Source organism: Hemitrygon akajei, unplaced genomic scaffold (assembly GCF_048418815.1).
Source record: "Hemitrygon akajei unplaced genomic scaffold, sHemAka1.3 Scf000103, whole genome shotgun sequence".
NCBI lineage: Eukaryota > Metazoa > Chordata > Chondrichthyes > Myliobatiformes > Dasyatidae > Hemitrygon > Hemitrygon akajei.
The window spans coordinates 2,498,145-2,514,685 of NW_027331989.1; positions in this window are offsets into that span (position 1 = coordinate 2,498,145).

Genomic DNA, 16,541 nt, shown 5'->3' on the forward strand with positions numbered 1-16,541 from the left:
GAGGTCACTTTCCGTTTTTGAGCACAGGTCTCTGGAATATCGCTGTGGATCTTTTAAAGCGTCTGGAGGAGTAAGTGCAGTGCATTTTATCGTAACAAATGTCAGCTGTCACTGTGATTTCCATCACTCAAACCGATGGAAGGAATGGAGGTTGTTTGAACTAGGCAGATAAACACTATGGTACAGATGTGATTGTAATGTTCTATGACTCTAGTGCATTCACAATCTCTTCATCTACTATGTTCTGAACCCTGCGGTGTACATGATCTAGTCCAGGAGTTTTATCTACTTCCTGGCCTTTCGGCAAATTTTCTTCATAGTAATATTATCTATATTCAATTCTGCCCCCAAACTCCTGAAGCATTGATATTTGGGGGAGGGTGGGGGAGATAAGAAGTGAGAGTAAGAAATGTACGGGGCAATGTAATAAAATATCTCCCACGAACATATTTTCCTTAACGATACGTATTCTTTCGGAAAAAAAAAATCTAGGTCCCATTCCGAAATTAAATTTTACAAAGAAAAAATAACATCTGAAATTTCAAATTTAGAAAACATACCTTTGCTCATTGCTGCCAAATAGTTCTATTCTAAATTCATCGGTCCAAAAGACTTGGTTCCAAAATGCATCAGGCTTGTTTAGATGGTCCTTTGCAAATTACTGACGCTGAAATTTGTGGTGAGGACGCAGGAAAGGTTTTCTTCTGATAAATCTTCCACGAAGATTCCACGGATCTGTGCAGGTATCGCTGCATAGTGGAATAGTGCACCACCACTCGAGCGCCTGCTAAATTTTCCTGAAAGTCTTTTGAGGTCAAATTGGGGTTTTGATTTGCCTTTCTAGCAATCCAGGAGTATTTCCCTCGGAAAGTTTTCTTGCTTTTCCAGACCTCAACTTGACCTCCACCGTTCCTCTTAATTGCCAGTTCCTAATTACATTACGAACGGAAGCAACGGCTACCTGAAAACTTTTTGCTATCTTCTTATAGCGTTCTACTGCTTTATGGGCATCATTTATTTTAATTTTCAGAGTGCTAGGCCGCTGCTTAGAAGAGCCCATGGCTGCTGTTTATTGGGACAAGGTTTGAGGAGTTGCAGTATTCATAAAGTTTGAAATTTACATCACCTGGCCTTTCCTAACGCTGGCTGAGAAGAAGGCATAACATTAAACTAGTTAAGGTCTGAGACCTTGATAAAAGTTATCTGAGAGCTCAAATCTCTTGGGGTGCCCAAACTTTTGCATTGTGCTCCTTTTCTTTCTTTTTTTCACTCTAAAATTGCACAAGAATAAATTATACACTAATCTTGCTTAAAATGTTGAAAATAATGTTTCACCTTTAACTTTACGACTTTTGGAGATCAATTCATCTTCTACTCACTTACCTTTTCACTGTAACAGAAATATTGAACAGGAAAGCCCAAAATTTTGCATGCCACTGTAGAAGACGCATCTCGAAAGGACATTGTTACGATAGTTCTGTGCAGGAAGACTAGCAAAATCGGGTTAGAACCAGATCTCTGTGAGTAGGGGAATTATTTGAATTTCTACGAGGTGACTATTAGAGCAGCTCGTAGTTGCTTTACAAACCATTGGCAAAGCGACATCTGGAGCATTGTTAGCAGTTTCGTGCCCCTTATCTAAGAAGGGATGTGTGAACATTTTAGAAGGCTCCAAGGTTGCTCACGAAAATAATTCTAATATTGAAAAGATTGTCATATTGAGGAGCATTTGATGCCTCTTGTCCTCTCTTCCCTGGAATTCAGAAGAAAGATGAGAACTCAGATAATTGTATCGAATGTTAAAAGGCCTCGACAGAGTGGAGGTGGAGCTTCTGTTTCATATGGTGAGGGAGTCGGAGACTAGATGACACTACCTCAGAATAACGGAGATTAGGAGGGCTTTCTTTAATTGAATTCGTTGCCACAATTTTCCGTGATGGCCATTTCATTGGGTAATTTAAGACAAAGGTTGATAACTTCTTGATTACCCAGGGCATGAATGGATACCTAGAGAAGGCAGGCTATTAAGTCTGAGAGGGAGAATAGATTAACCATGACGAAAGAATAGACCAGACTCGATGGACAAAATGGTATAATTTGCTCCTATATCAAATGTTCTTTATGCTGATTAAAACATATTGTAGAGGACTCTTAAAGGCAGGATTTAGGAGCATTAGTGGAAGCGCGTCCTGTTTAGAGATAATGGCTTTCTAGCAAACATGTCGTGCACAGATCGACCAGTTAGACAGATACTTTTTCAGATGATGTTAAAATAGCAGTGGAAGTACAAATGATGCGATCTTTTAAATGTATCTTATCTAGGCACGTAAATGGACGAAACCTGGAGTGCTATGTGGAAGGGAACCGATTAGATTGGATTCGAAACAGGTTAAAGTGTAAACGGAACTTCGTGGACCGTGATGTACTGTTCCATTTGCAAATGCTCCTCTGAGGTAGAATTAACTTTCAAATGTTGACTGGCATTTCCCTAGAGTGCGGGGTTTAGAAGGGATGGAGTTTATTGGGTGTGTTCAGGAAGGTTTCTTGACACAACGTGCAGATACGCCAAAAAGGGAGAGGCTGTACTTGATCTGATATTGGGAAATTAACCTGGTCAGGTGTCTGTCTCTAAGTGGGAGAGCATCTTGTAGATAGTCATCACAATTCTATCATCTTTACCACAATATTGGAGTGGGATAGCGACAGACAAGTTGAGGAATCGTTTAACAGGAGTAAGGGGAAATATGAGTCTATCAGGCAAGAAGTTGGAAGCATAAATTGGAAACAGATGTTCTCAGGGAAACGTATGGAAGATATGTGGCAAATGTTATGGGGATATTGGCGTGGGTTTTTGCGTAGATATGTTCCAATGAGACAGAGAAAGGACAGTAGGGTACAGAAACAGTGGTGTACAAAGATTGTTGTAAATCTCGTCAAGAAGGAAAGAAAAGCTTACGAAAAGCTCGAAAAACTACGTAATGATAGAGATCTAGAAGTTTATAAGGCTAGCAGGAAGGAGCTTAACAATGAATTTAGGAAAGTCAGAAGAGAACATGAGAAGGCCTTGACGCACAAGATTGAGGAAAACCCTAAGGCATTCTACAAGTATGTGAAGAGCACTATGGAACCGGAGGAGATGACAGAGGTACTTAATGAATACTTTGCTTCGGTATTCACTACGGAAAATGATCTTGGCGATCGGAGGGATGACTTGCAGCGGACTGAAAAGTTTGAGCATATAGATATTAAGTTGTGCTGGAGCTTTTGGAAAGCATCAAGTTGGATACGTCACTGGGACCGACGGGATCTACAGAAAGCTACTGTGGGAAGTGAGTGAGGAGATTGCTGAGCCATTGGCGATGATCTTTGCATCATCAGTGAGGACGGGAGAGTTTACGGATGATTGTAGGGTGGTGGATGTTGTCCACATTTTCAAGAAATGGAGTAATGATAGCCAAGGGAATTATAGACTAGTGAGTTTAACATCAGTGGTTGGTAAGTTGATGGTGAGGATCTCGAGAGGCAGGATTTATGAACATTTGGAGAGGCATAATATGATTAGGAATAGTCAGCATGGCTTTGCCAAAGATAGGTCGTGCCTTAAAAGCCTGATAGTTTTGTGTTTGAGGATGTTACTAAACACATTGATAAAGGTAGAGCCGTAAATGCAAGGTATATTAATTTTATCAAGACATTTGATGAGGTACCCCATGCAAGGGTTATTGAGAAAGAAAGGAGGCATGGGATCATAGGGGAAAATTTATTTGCGGATCCAGAACCGGCTTGCCCACAGAAGGCAAAGAGTGGTTGTAGACGGGTCATACCCTGCATGGAGGCCAGTGACAAGTGGTGTGCCTCAGGGATCTGTTCTGGGACTCTACTCTTTGTGATTTTTATAAATGATCTGAATGAGGAAGTGGGGGGATGGGTTAGAAAATTTGCTGTTGACTCAAAGTTTGGGGGTACAGTGGATAGTGTGGAGTGACGTCTGAGGTTACAGCGGGGCATAGGTAGAATGCAAAACTAGGCTGAGAAGTGACAAATGGAGTTCAACCACGATAAGTGTGAGGTGGTTCATTTGGGTGTGTCAAATAATATGGCAGGGTATAGCATTAATGGCAAGACTCAAGGTAGTGTGGAGGATCAGGGAAATCCTGGGGTCTGAGACAATAGGACATTCAAAACTGCTATGCAGGTTGACTCTGTGGTTAAGAAGGCATACGGTGCATTGGCCTTCATCACTCGTGGGATGGAGTTTAATAACTCGGCCTTTTCTCCTTGGAGCGAAGGAAGAGGAGACGTGTGTGCTGGTAAGGACACATGGGAATAGAGTTAGCGCATCTGGGCTTCCTAACTGTTTCGATTTTAATGTATGGCTGAGCTATTATCCCTCTCAATCCAATTCTCCTGCTTGCTTCCTGTAACTTTACTTTCGGACTAATGAGCAATCTATAAAGGTCCATTCCAAACATACCCAATTACCTGGCTTCCAAAATCGACTGCAGCAATAAATTACAGGAGATTTACTACCCTTTGCAGAAAACAAATATCCTCCCCATCTGTGTTCTAAATGATCGTCCGCCCTTTCTAAGCCTTTGACGTCTAGTCTTGGACTCAACCAGTATAGGAAACATTCAATCTATCCGGACCTCTTCAATATTTAATTGTTTTAAAGGAGATTCCAGATTATTCTCCAAAATTCCAATAAGTTCAGGCCCAGAGGCAGAGGACGCTTGTCATATGTTAACACTTTCATTCCGAGATGATTTCATCTGAACCTCCTCCGGACCGTTTTCAATGCTAGAGTATTTGTTCTTAACTGAAGGCCAAAACTGCTCACAATATTCCAAGTGAACCTTTTCACTGCCAGATAAATCTTCAGCATGCATACTTGTTCTCATATTCGATTCATCTAAAAGTAAATTTGAAGATTGTATTTGCCTTCCTTAACAGCGACATCGGGAATCCGGCACGAGGAACCACGATTTCCTCTCCATTTATAGTCTGTGCCTTTAGTTATTCTAATAACCTGCCTAACTATAAACCTCCCAACAATATTTTCTTTCTCCCACTTCTTTACCTATTACCCAATCTATCTAATAATTTTGCAAAGCTTAACCTGCTCCTCTACCTGTCTTCATGTCATCGGCCTACTTGGCGACAGGACCATTGTTTCATTGACAGATAATGTGAAAGAAGCGGTCTCGTACTGAGGAGTGTTGTGACATTTGCAGTTTCCAGTCCATAAGACCATAATAGTAAACGGCATGGGTTCGGAATTTGGCCGGCTGGACCATCCAGTCTGTTTCACTGTTCAATCATGGCTGATCCTTTGCCCCCGTCCCCGACCCTCTCTCCGTAACCTTTAACTCCTGGGTCAATCAGAAACCGCTCAAGCTCTGGCTTAAATGCACTAAAAGTCCTGGCGTCCATAGATGCCTCTGTGATACAGGAGAGTAAGAGTACATTAGGTATATTGCAATTTTACACCCTATTGCTCTGTTTTTGGCTGTCCGTCGGCCTAAGCTAGCTAGGGCGTTACTCTCTGGAGAGAAGGAGGGTGAGAGGAGACATAATAGAGGTATACAAGATAGTAAGAAGAATACATAGAGTGGACAGCCTGCGCGTGTTCCCCAGGGCACCACTGCTCAATAGAAGAGGACATGGCTTTAAGCTGACAGGTGGGAAGTTCAAGGGGGATATTAGAGGAAGGTTTTTTATTCAGAGAGTGGTTAGTGCGTGGAATGCACTGCCTGAGTCAATGGTGGAGGCAGATACACCAGTGAAATTTAAGAGACTACTGAACAGGTGTATGGAAGAATTTAAAGTGGGGTGTTATATCCGAGCCAGGGTTTAAGGGGCGGCACAACATTGTGGACCGAAGGACCTGTACTGTGATGTACTATTCTATGTTCTAAGTTCTATTTGTCTATCTCTGTAAGACTCCTTTCTGTTTGTCGCTCCCTCTCTCTTTCTCTCTCTCCCTCATCTATCTATCTATCTATCTATCTATCTATCTATCTATCTATCTATCTATCTATCTATCTATCTATCTATCTATCTATCTATCTATCTATCTATCTCCCTCTCTCACACACATAAGTACACATATAACATTGTACCAGACCCTTGTCATTCTTTCATTCAGTTCCAGACATCAAACATGTATTCATCTCCCAATTTAGAGTGCTATTTTTAAAATTATTATTTACACGTCTGCACATTCGTTTATACATTGAAACATTACTTCTTAATTTTCATTCGACCGCTAGCAGATTTGAAATGGACGTAAAAGGCTGTTTCATCAGTAACATCACAAGATACTGGAGGATCTCTGCAGAGTTTTCCCGTCACTTTGTGCGTGTGCTTGAAAATGCAGCATCTGCAGATTTCCCCATATTTTTAAATCACTAACGTAGTCACCTGACCTTGTTCTGTCTATTCTATCTCTGCCCATATGTGTGTGTGAGAGAGAGAGAGCGTACGCATGTGGCCTGGAGGGAGTTGAAGGACTAAAGGACAGTTCAAAATGAGTAATCACAGGGACTGTAGTTGGGGGTCGGTTGTTGTCGGTAAACTCCGCTTACACATGAATAATTAACTATCACGAAACGTGAAATCTGGCTTGTCGCTGACAAAACTCATTCATTGATATTTAGGGCAACGGCATTATATTCACCAGATGAGTAATTTTAAGGTAATGACCAAAAATTTTTATCGACTTGACTTCAATCGGTCCAATATGGACGTGAGACAATGGTATTAAAGTGCTTGTTCAACACTTAACAAATAAAGTTAGTCAGGGATATAACCGTATCTCTGGAGATTTATCCTCTGTATAAATAGGGCGGTTTGACTGCATCAGATAAGAGGGTCTGCCGGAACTGTGAATTCGGGATTAACAGAACTGTAAATTCGGGAGCAACGGTAGCCATACATTCTCCCTGAAATGGGGTATTCAGTTATCTTGAGGATAAGAAAAGTTTACTATCCTTTCATTTCAGCGTTTGGAATTCCCGGTAAGCCATAGAGTGAGTTACTTTAGTGGGAATTGAAGTTTAATTCCTATGTTCTGACAGTTTATGTTGATGGTTTACACTGCCACATGTCCAGTCCCAGTATTCGGCATTTTCAGGACTGGAATGAAAAGATTGGGACTGTGGATTCTGGGATCTGGATTTGAAAACGAACCGCTGCAGATGCTCAGCGGATCGACCAACATCAGCGGGTTTGAAAGGTTCCAGCTGCTTGTCATCGATAATGTGATGTTAGAGTTTCTGTTCTGCTGGTCTTGTAGCAGTTGCACTGCATTTAGACACATTGTGTTTACATACAGATTGTCTGCATTTGTATGTGAGCAGTTAACTGAATTGGGTGTAACAGTCGGGCTATCGGCTGATAGTAACACTTCAGAAATTGTGAGGTGTCTCATGATGAGACTTGGAGTACGGGGTATACTTTTGGTCTCCATATTGTGAGGAGTCTCATGTTGAGGCATGAAACACGTAGATTTTTAATGAATCTCTGCGCTATGACTGAACGTGATACAGTTGATAGATAACACAATAAAGTCATTGCTCGGAAAATTAGCACAACAGCTATTTTTGTGCTCACCCATACTGTGACATGCATTCTACATCTGACACTGTTACAGACACTACGGCAACAAGCTTGATGTTGAACGTTGAAATCGTCTCCCCTGATTCCGTGTGATGGATTCAGTGGGAGGCGTCATGTCTCTTTCTTTGGCTGCGTCAGGTTACGCTTTATCTGTTGGAATCAGTCAATGTTCGGTTGTGTTGTTACTGAGGTGGCAAATTCTGGAATAGGAAGAAAACATGGGGAATGTTGAAGCACAAAGCCCCCGCTTGTGTGGAAGGAGAAGCAAGTTAGCAGTATTGTTAAGGGACTCTCTGAGAACAGTTCTAAGAAGAGGCACTTTATCACATATTCGTTTGGTCTGTATAAGTGTTTCCAGCATTTCCAGTTTTTGTTCTGCCCTTCGGCTGTTCTGTCGCTGTCTAGGAGCGACATGGAAGTTGATGATTCTCCAATGGAAGAATCCCGCCACCAGTATCCGCGTTTATTCATTTCATCCATAGGAGACGCATCCGGTGCGGGTGGAAAATGATCCAGTTTTGACCGAGGAATCTTTAGCGTCCCACTACACTTCACGTTTCACCACAGTAGGGAATAGTATTTGAGATCATATTGACTCTATTTAACTGTGGAAACTCCATCGTGTTTTGGGCACCCTTGCGCCCTCTTTCGATCCTTCAACCGCTTAATGCAACAATAATGTGGAAATATCGCAGGATCCCCTGCATTGGATTCTGCTCAGTATTTTCTCAATTTTCTGTTCCTTGTCTCTCTTCCAGCGAACCTGGTGGCGATTGTGATCCTGTCCCGGGGAAACTGCGGTCTCTCCAAATGTGTCACTTGCTACCTGGTGGGAATGGCCGCGGCCGATCTGATGGTCGTTATCTCCGACCCGCTGCTGAGGGGGACTGCTGCGATTTATTTTCGCCGATCATTCCTACTCATCACTCCTGTGTGCAGACTCAATTATTGGCTGATTTTTGCGAGCACTGCGACCTCTGTCTGGCTGACTGTCGCTTTCACCGTCGATCGATTTGTAGCTATTTGCTGTGAGAAGCTGAAAAGAAAATATTGCACCGAGAGAACGGCGGCTGTGGTTATCGGGACAGTGAGTGTGCTGGCCTGTTTGGAGAGTGTCCCCTGGAGCTTCACAATGCAGCATGTTCTGAAAATTGATGGTGTTCTCTGGTATTGTACTTACAGACCGAGCTACAGTACCTCTCCCTCATGGGCGGCATTTGAGTTGTTTCACCGCCTTTTAACCCCTTGTGTCCCATTCTTTCTGATTTTGCTGTTCAATATTCTGACTGCCAGACGGATTATAGCAGCCAGTCGGGCCCGCAGGGGGCTCCGGGGACAAAAGAGTGGAGAGAATGACAAGGACCGGGAGATGGAGAACCGACGCAAATCCATCATTTTGCTCTTCAGCATAACCGGTAGTTTCATATTGTTCTGGGTAACACTGGTGGTATTTTATGTCTATCAACGGATTTCTAAGAGTTTTATTTATTCTGTCACGGATCCCCGTTACATCATAGAGCGCACATCGGGAATGTTGCAGGTTCTCAGTTCCTGCACCAACACGTGTATTTACGCCCTGACTCAGAGCAAATTCCGCGGGGAACTAAAGAAAGCGATGAAGTACATTCTGAAACGGATTTTGAATCACGGTAAATGTTAGAATTAAATGCTGTAATTTATTTCAGTTCAGGTGCCTTCATGCTCCCTTTTCTATTCCCCCACTTGTGGATAAATGGAAACAATGTGATCAACAAAACAGCTGTCGAAAATATGCAGATGCTCGAAATACAGAGCAACACACTCGAGCTCAGCGTCCTGATGAATGTTGTCGGTCAGAAATGTCGACTGTTTCCTTTTATCTGCGGTAGGTGCCTGGTCTGCTGAACTCTTTCAGTATTTTGTGTGTGTACTTGTTGAGCAACGGAACAGTTTTATACAGGTGATCCCGACGGAATTACTGGCTGGAGCATTCCAGAGACATCCTCTTTGCACCTCACCTACCGCTCCGATTAAACTGAAGCTTGAGGCGAACATATTCCTTCCTCCCGGTTCTTAAAAATATAGCTGCCTGATCTTTGAATATAGTTTCGCCAGTGACACCCACTGGTGCTCCCGCATGACCCGTCCTTCCCCTCACGCTCTTTTTCTCCTCTTTTTCCACCTGTAGGTTCTCCTTCTCTCCACCTTGTATTATCTTCCAGTAACAGAAATTTCACTGTCTCACAAATGACGAAAAAGTTTCACTACCTTTGCTAGTATTTATGAGCGAACACAGTAATCATGTACTCCAGTGAAAGAATTCCCTGCAGCCAGTGTATCTCGAACATTTTGTCGACTATTAGCCCAAAAAGCAATCCTGTCTCTAATGAGATCGTCTCTCAGATTTCCATAAGCACAGTCGTCTGACAGTGCATGTAATGCTGTGACGACATCATTTGTGCTTTTATTTAATGATGTGTCACAAGGGTCTGTTCTAGGGCATTCGTTGTTTGAACGTTCTGTGAATGATTCGGATGTGAATGCATAAGGCATATTTAGTTTCCAGCTGATACTGAAACAGGTTGTGTTGCAAATCGTGTAAATGGCTATGAACAATTACAAGCGGAAAATCTAGCAATGTGGGCTGTGAATTGGCAAATGAACTTCCATTCGGATAGATGTGAAGCATTGCATTTTGGGAAATCAAACTAGTGTAGTACTTATACAGTGAAAGCTGGAGTATTGTGTAGAGTTATGGATCAGAGCGTCAGAGGAGTAAGTGCATAGTTCACTTACAGCAGCGTCACAGGTAGATAGAGTAACGAAGAAATTGTTTGGCCCAACAACTTCATCAGTCAGGGAACGTAATGATTATAGGCATTAGGAAGTGCTGTACTAGTTATTCAACACGTGGCTATGGAGGCCCTTGTCTTGTTCTGTATAGATTTGTTCATTCTGTTATAGGAGCGATGGTATCGAATTTTAAACGTGTTCAGAAACGATTTAGAGGATGTGGCTCAACTTGGGGGTCTGAATTATCAGAATGTTGCATATTTCCTGGAACCTAGAAGATTGAGGGATGATTTGATGCAGGTGTGTATGGTAATGGGAAAGATGCACAAGGTGAAATCATAGGTGGGTATCCAGGAAGGAGGTGATTAAAAACAAGAGTCCAACGGTTAAAAACAGAGACCAGAGATTTTAAAGATTTATGTGTGTAAGGGTTGGAGAAAGAATTTTACAAATGCACCCAGGAGAGCTTTCTGTGCCAGTACATGGATCGTTCCACTGGACTTTGAGCAGGGAGGTGGGTAAAGTGTCAGTGGATGAGAACTGCGGGACAGAACTGCGGATGTTTCAAATCAAATCTGGGATAAGGAGATGGATAGTTTGGAAATATCGGCCTATTTCATTACCGTAGACAGAATTTGACAAGTGTTGATGGGATGATGTACTAGTGCCTTGAAAAAGTATTCACCCCACCCCCCCCAAAAACCTTCTTTCACATAAGTGGGTATTACAACCAGGTATCTTGATCATTTAACTGAGATTCTTATTTTCTGAATCTTACACTTTTGTTTTCCACAGCAGAACTCAAAACCAGATTGTAAAGCATAAAAAAACATAAAAATTCTAAGGCTGGAATGTAGGGATTCATAAACCTGTACTCAGTACCTAGTTGAATCACCTCTCGCATTTCTTAAAGTAGTCATTTTAGATAATTCTTGATATGCTTTCTACTATGCGATAAAGAAAGATTTCCTCCATACCGCCCAGCAATATTTATTGAGCTATGTCAAGTTAGTTCGGGTTTGCCACTCGATAACAATTCTGAGGTGTTGCCGGATATGTTCGATTAGCTTAAGGTCAGGACTCCGGCTAGGCCAATAAAGGACATAAATTTTCTTTATTTGAAGCCACTCCATGTTTGGTTCGGTTGTTCTGCTGCTGAATGGCAAACTTCCTCCTCGGTGTGAAATTTCTAGCAGTTTATTCATTCATTCATTTATTCATTCATTCATTCATTCATTTATTTATATATTTTTCATTTATTTATTTATTTATTCATCCATCCATCCATCCATCCATCCATCCATCCATTTATTTATTTATCTATTTATTTATTTATTTATCTATTTATTTACTTGCTTGCTTACTTACTTACTTACTTACTTACTTACTTACTTACTTACTTACTTACTTACTTACTTACTTACTTTATCCAGGATATCTCTGTGTTTAGCAGCATTGACCTTCCGATCATTCCTGCAGGTAAAAAGTAGTCCATTTGAGGTTGATGCCCCACTGTACATTACAGTTGGAATGCTATTACCTGGCTGATCTGGCTGATGTACAGTATTAGATTTACACTGATAGAAGTTCCATTTTAATCTCTTGCATTCGCAATATCTCCTTCCATATCTTTATAGTATCTTGCAAGTGTCGCTTAATAAAATCGTTACAGTCAAGGATATGTTGTGCAACCCCACCCCACAGAGGTTCTTCCTGACCATTTTTCAATAGCTACGCTATCTGCTGATGGTCAGATAGAAAGAGATTGTGGAGCCAAGAAATTGTCTCAAGTTGCAGCAATTACTGTCGCAGGTCACTCAAAGTTAAATGATCACTGTAGACACAGTAACAAGTTCAATTCTTCTCTGTTGATGAAGTTTAGAGGGGTGTGCTGACCCATCTAGTGTGGCTGTGGATTCAGATGTTTTCCACTTGTTCCTCAATGAACTGCATTGAACTCTGAGATATGTTCAGTGCCTCTCTCTACCCTTCCTCCGATTTGTGTTTCTATTACCCCTTCCCTGACTTGCCTGGAATGTTCTTATTAACTTCATTTTGGTTTGATTTGTTGAAAATCTACCATAGTCCTGGACTCTCTGGAGAGAGGAGGTATTGATTCTCCAACATTCATTGAATACAGGTGATCCTCTAATTTGCTACATCAACCCGTTAGGAAAATTGGTAAGGTAATACAGTATGTTGCACCTGGGTAAAATTGACATTGTAATTACTTAGAACATTAATACTTATTCAGCTTTACAGTTCTGGTTTAATTATTTCATGAATTGTTGACATGTTTTGGCATTATTCTATTGATTTGACTTGATGGGCAGTGTTTTATAGATGAGCTCAAAATTTCTAAATTCAATATATCTTTTAAACTTAGAAAATGAAACAATCAATTATAAAAGTAGTTGTGAGGGCTGAATACTGTTCAAGGCATTGCACCTACAGTAAAGCAACGTTGGGAAATGACAGTTATTTCAGATTAAATAAGTGAGGGTTTGTTGTCATCATATACGTGTAAGGAGGAAGGGTAATGATAGCAGGTCCTCGGAACCCTGAATGTCAAGAGTTATTGGGAGATTGACTGAAATACAGCAGACATCTGGAACAAAGAGAACACCGAGAACTGTAGAGGACGTTCAATGGCATCAAGAGTGTAGAGAAAGTTTGACAGAAGAAATCAGAAGGGCAACACAGTTCACAAATTACCATAGCAACTATCAAGTCATGTCAAGTCAACTTTTATTGTCATTTCGACCATAAATGCTGGTACAGTACATAGTAAAAATGAGACATCGTTTTTCAGGACCATGGTTTACATGACACAGTACAAATAAAAACGAAGCTGAACTACGTAATAAAGAAAAGACGACACAGAGAAAGCTACTCTAGACTACAGACCTACACAGGACTGCATAAAGTGCACAAAAAAGTGCAGACATTACAATAAATAATAAACAGGACAGTAGGGCAAGGTGTCAGTCCAGGCTTCGGGTATTGAGGAGTCTGATGGCTTGGGGGAATAAACTGTTACATAGTCTGGTCGTGAGAGGCTGAATGCTTCGGAGCCTTTCCCCAGACGGCAAGAGGGAGAAGAGATTGTATGAGGGGTGCATGGGGTCCTTCCTAATGCTGTTTCCTTTACGGATCCAGCGTGTAGTGTAAATGTCCGTAATGGCGGGGAGAGAGACACCGATGATCTTCTCAGCTGAACTCACTATCCGCTGCAGGGTCTTGCGATCCGAGATGGTGCAATTTCCGAACCAGGCAGTGATGCTGCTGCTCAGGATGCTCTCAATACAACCCCAGTAGAATGTGATGAGGATGGAGGGTGGGAGATGGACTTTCCTCAGCCTTCGTAAAAAAGTAGAGACGCTGATGAGCTTTCTTTGCTATGGAGCTGGTGTTGAGGGACCAGGTGAGATTCTCCGACAGGTGAAAACCAAGAAATTATGATTGGAGGAATGATCAATTATGACAAAGATATAAATGTATTCATAAGGGTTTTATGTACATTAAAAACAACAGGGAAGCTCTGTTAGCCAAAGTGACAATCAATGTATGGGGTCAGACGAGGTGGGCAAGGTCTGAAGAGAATAGTTCTCAAGTCTATTAACCGGGGAGAATGGAATTGTAGTTGGAGATTTCAGTTTGTGCATGAAATTCCACATCACATTATCACTAAGATTAAAAAGGATACGCTAAATGTCCTGGCAAAGCTGAAGGTGGATAAATCACAGGGCTTTAGGTAATGTATATCAGGATGGTATGGGAAGAGAGCGAAGGAGATTGCAATGGCTCGGATATATTTAATCTGTCATTGGCGATATGGAATTCACTGTGGATAACTCGATCAAAATATATTATGTAGAGCTAAAAAGAGATAGCGCACACCAGGCGGGTTCAGGGAGTACTGAGGGAAAATGCAAAAATGCATAGAAAATAAAACATAGAAGAATAATTGTGCCGTTTAGCACTTTGTGTATTCTTCACCATGTTATCCTGGCTTGTATATTAACCCATTCTTCTGCCTTCTCTCCATAACCTCTCACCCCTTTGCTAATAAAGAATCTGCCAAACACCACTTTAAAAATACCGGTGACATGACCAAAACAACTGTGTTTGGCAATGAGTTCCGCACATTCAACATCTACTTACTAAAGTAATCCTCTGTTCGAAATGTAAGTCCTTCTATTCATAGACCATGCCATCCGGTCCGAGAATCCACATTATAGGAAATGCTCTCCCCATTTCCACGCCAAATAGGTTTTTCAGTATTCGATAGATTTCAATTAGATCCCCACTGATTTTTCTCAACTACATTGAGTACATTCTCATGAACCCCGGCTGGACCCTCTCCAATGTCAGCACAATTATTTGTAGTTAATGAGCCCAAAACTGCTCACAATGCTCCATGCGGTATAGTCAATGCCTTATACCGCCTAAGCTTTACATATTTGATTTTTTTTAAATTTCTACTCCGCTTGTTCATATTCATTTACTTCTTCACCAACAACTCAATGTACAAACCCGCCTTTAGAGAACCTTCCACAAAAACTCTACGAACCTTTCACCTCTGATTTCAGATTTTTCTATCGATTTAGAAAATTGTTCATGTCTTTATTCCAACTACCATCTGAAAATATACGTGTCTATCTTACGTATACCTACGTATACTTGTGTCTATTTTCGTATTGCAGCAAAGGTGGTCACCAAGTCGTCAATTCTGACATCCAGCTTAACGACATGTAACGGTACATTCATGGTCCTGTCCGTGAAATCCGCATTCCTGTTCACTGCCCGGTCCAACTCCTTATTCCAGGTTTTCCGGTTTTCACCAATTTCTCTTGCGGCAACTCATTCTTGTTTGTGCTGGCTTCATAAATAGCTTCAGAATTCAGCCTGTGGCTGCTGGATTATTCCTGTCCAAACCCCCTGTCTGTATCACTTCCCTTCACCTTCCGCCTGGAGCCTCCTTTTTCCTCGCCCTGCCCTGCCTCGCCTGGAGCCTTGACTTCACCGCTGTCACGTTCAACCACTGGAGCAAGATGGGGACTGACTTTCGCTGTTTTTGAACAGTCTCTGTGCCCACGCCATTGCTAGATAGGTCCGGCCGTTTGCCGCTACCTGATGTGGGGAACTGTCTGTGTCCATGCCTTCGCTAGTTAGCTCCGGCCGCCTGCCGCTACCATGTGTTGGGAACTACATCCGCTGTTATGCTGTAGATATTTCTCTTTTCATCACATCACATTGTTAAGGAATTAGGGAGACCGCAACGACTGTAATAATTACAGAGGCATATTCCTGCTCAACACCATTGGCAAGGCCGAGTGGTTCTGAAGCGGCTGCAGACACTGGCAAATCGTGTCTGCCCTGAGTCGCAGCGTGGCCTCAGAGCAGAAAGATCAAACATTGACATCATCTTCTCCCTGAGGCAGGGACAGGAGAGGCGCCAGGAGCAGAGACAGCCTTTGTACATCCCCTTTATCGATCTGACCAAGGATTCCAACCTGGTTAGCAGAAAGGGCTTCTTCATACTACTGAAGAAGATCGGCTGCCCATCGAAGCTGCTGAATATCATCGCCTCTTTCCACGACGGCATGCAGGGGAGAGTACAATTCGACGGATCATCCTCTGAGCCCTTCCTCATCCAGAGCAGGGAGGAAGCAGGGTTGTATCCTTGTCGCAAGGGACTTCGGGATGTTCTTCTGCCTCGTACTGCTGTACGCTTTCAGGACATCTGATAACGGAGTGCACCTACACACGAGGGCCGACAGCAAGCTCTTCAACCTTGCACGCCTCAGAGAAAAGTCCAAAGTGCGTCAGGGCACGATCCGGGAGATACTCCTCGCTGATTATGCCGCCCTGACGTCACATACACAGTCTGCTCTCCAGAGGCTAGTCAGTTCCCTGGCACATTCTTGCCAAGAGTTTGGTCTGATCATCACTCTGAAGAAGACAGAGATTAGGGACCAGAACGTCATTGATGCCCCCAGCTTCAGCATCGGCGACCACACCCTGCAAGGGGTAGATGAGTTCACTGCTCCCCATGAATGATTATATAAAATTGCAAATGATACTGTCGTCTGAGGAAGTCCGGTGTAAATCCGTCACCGGTCCAGAGAAACAGCAACAATTCAGGG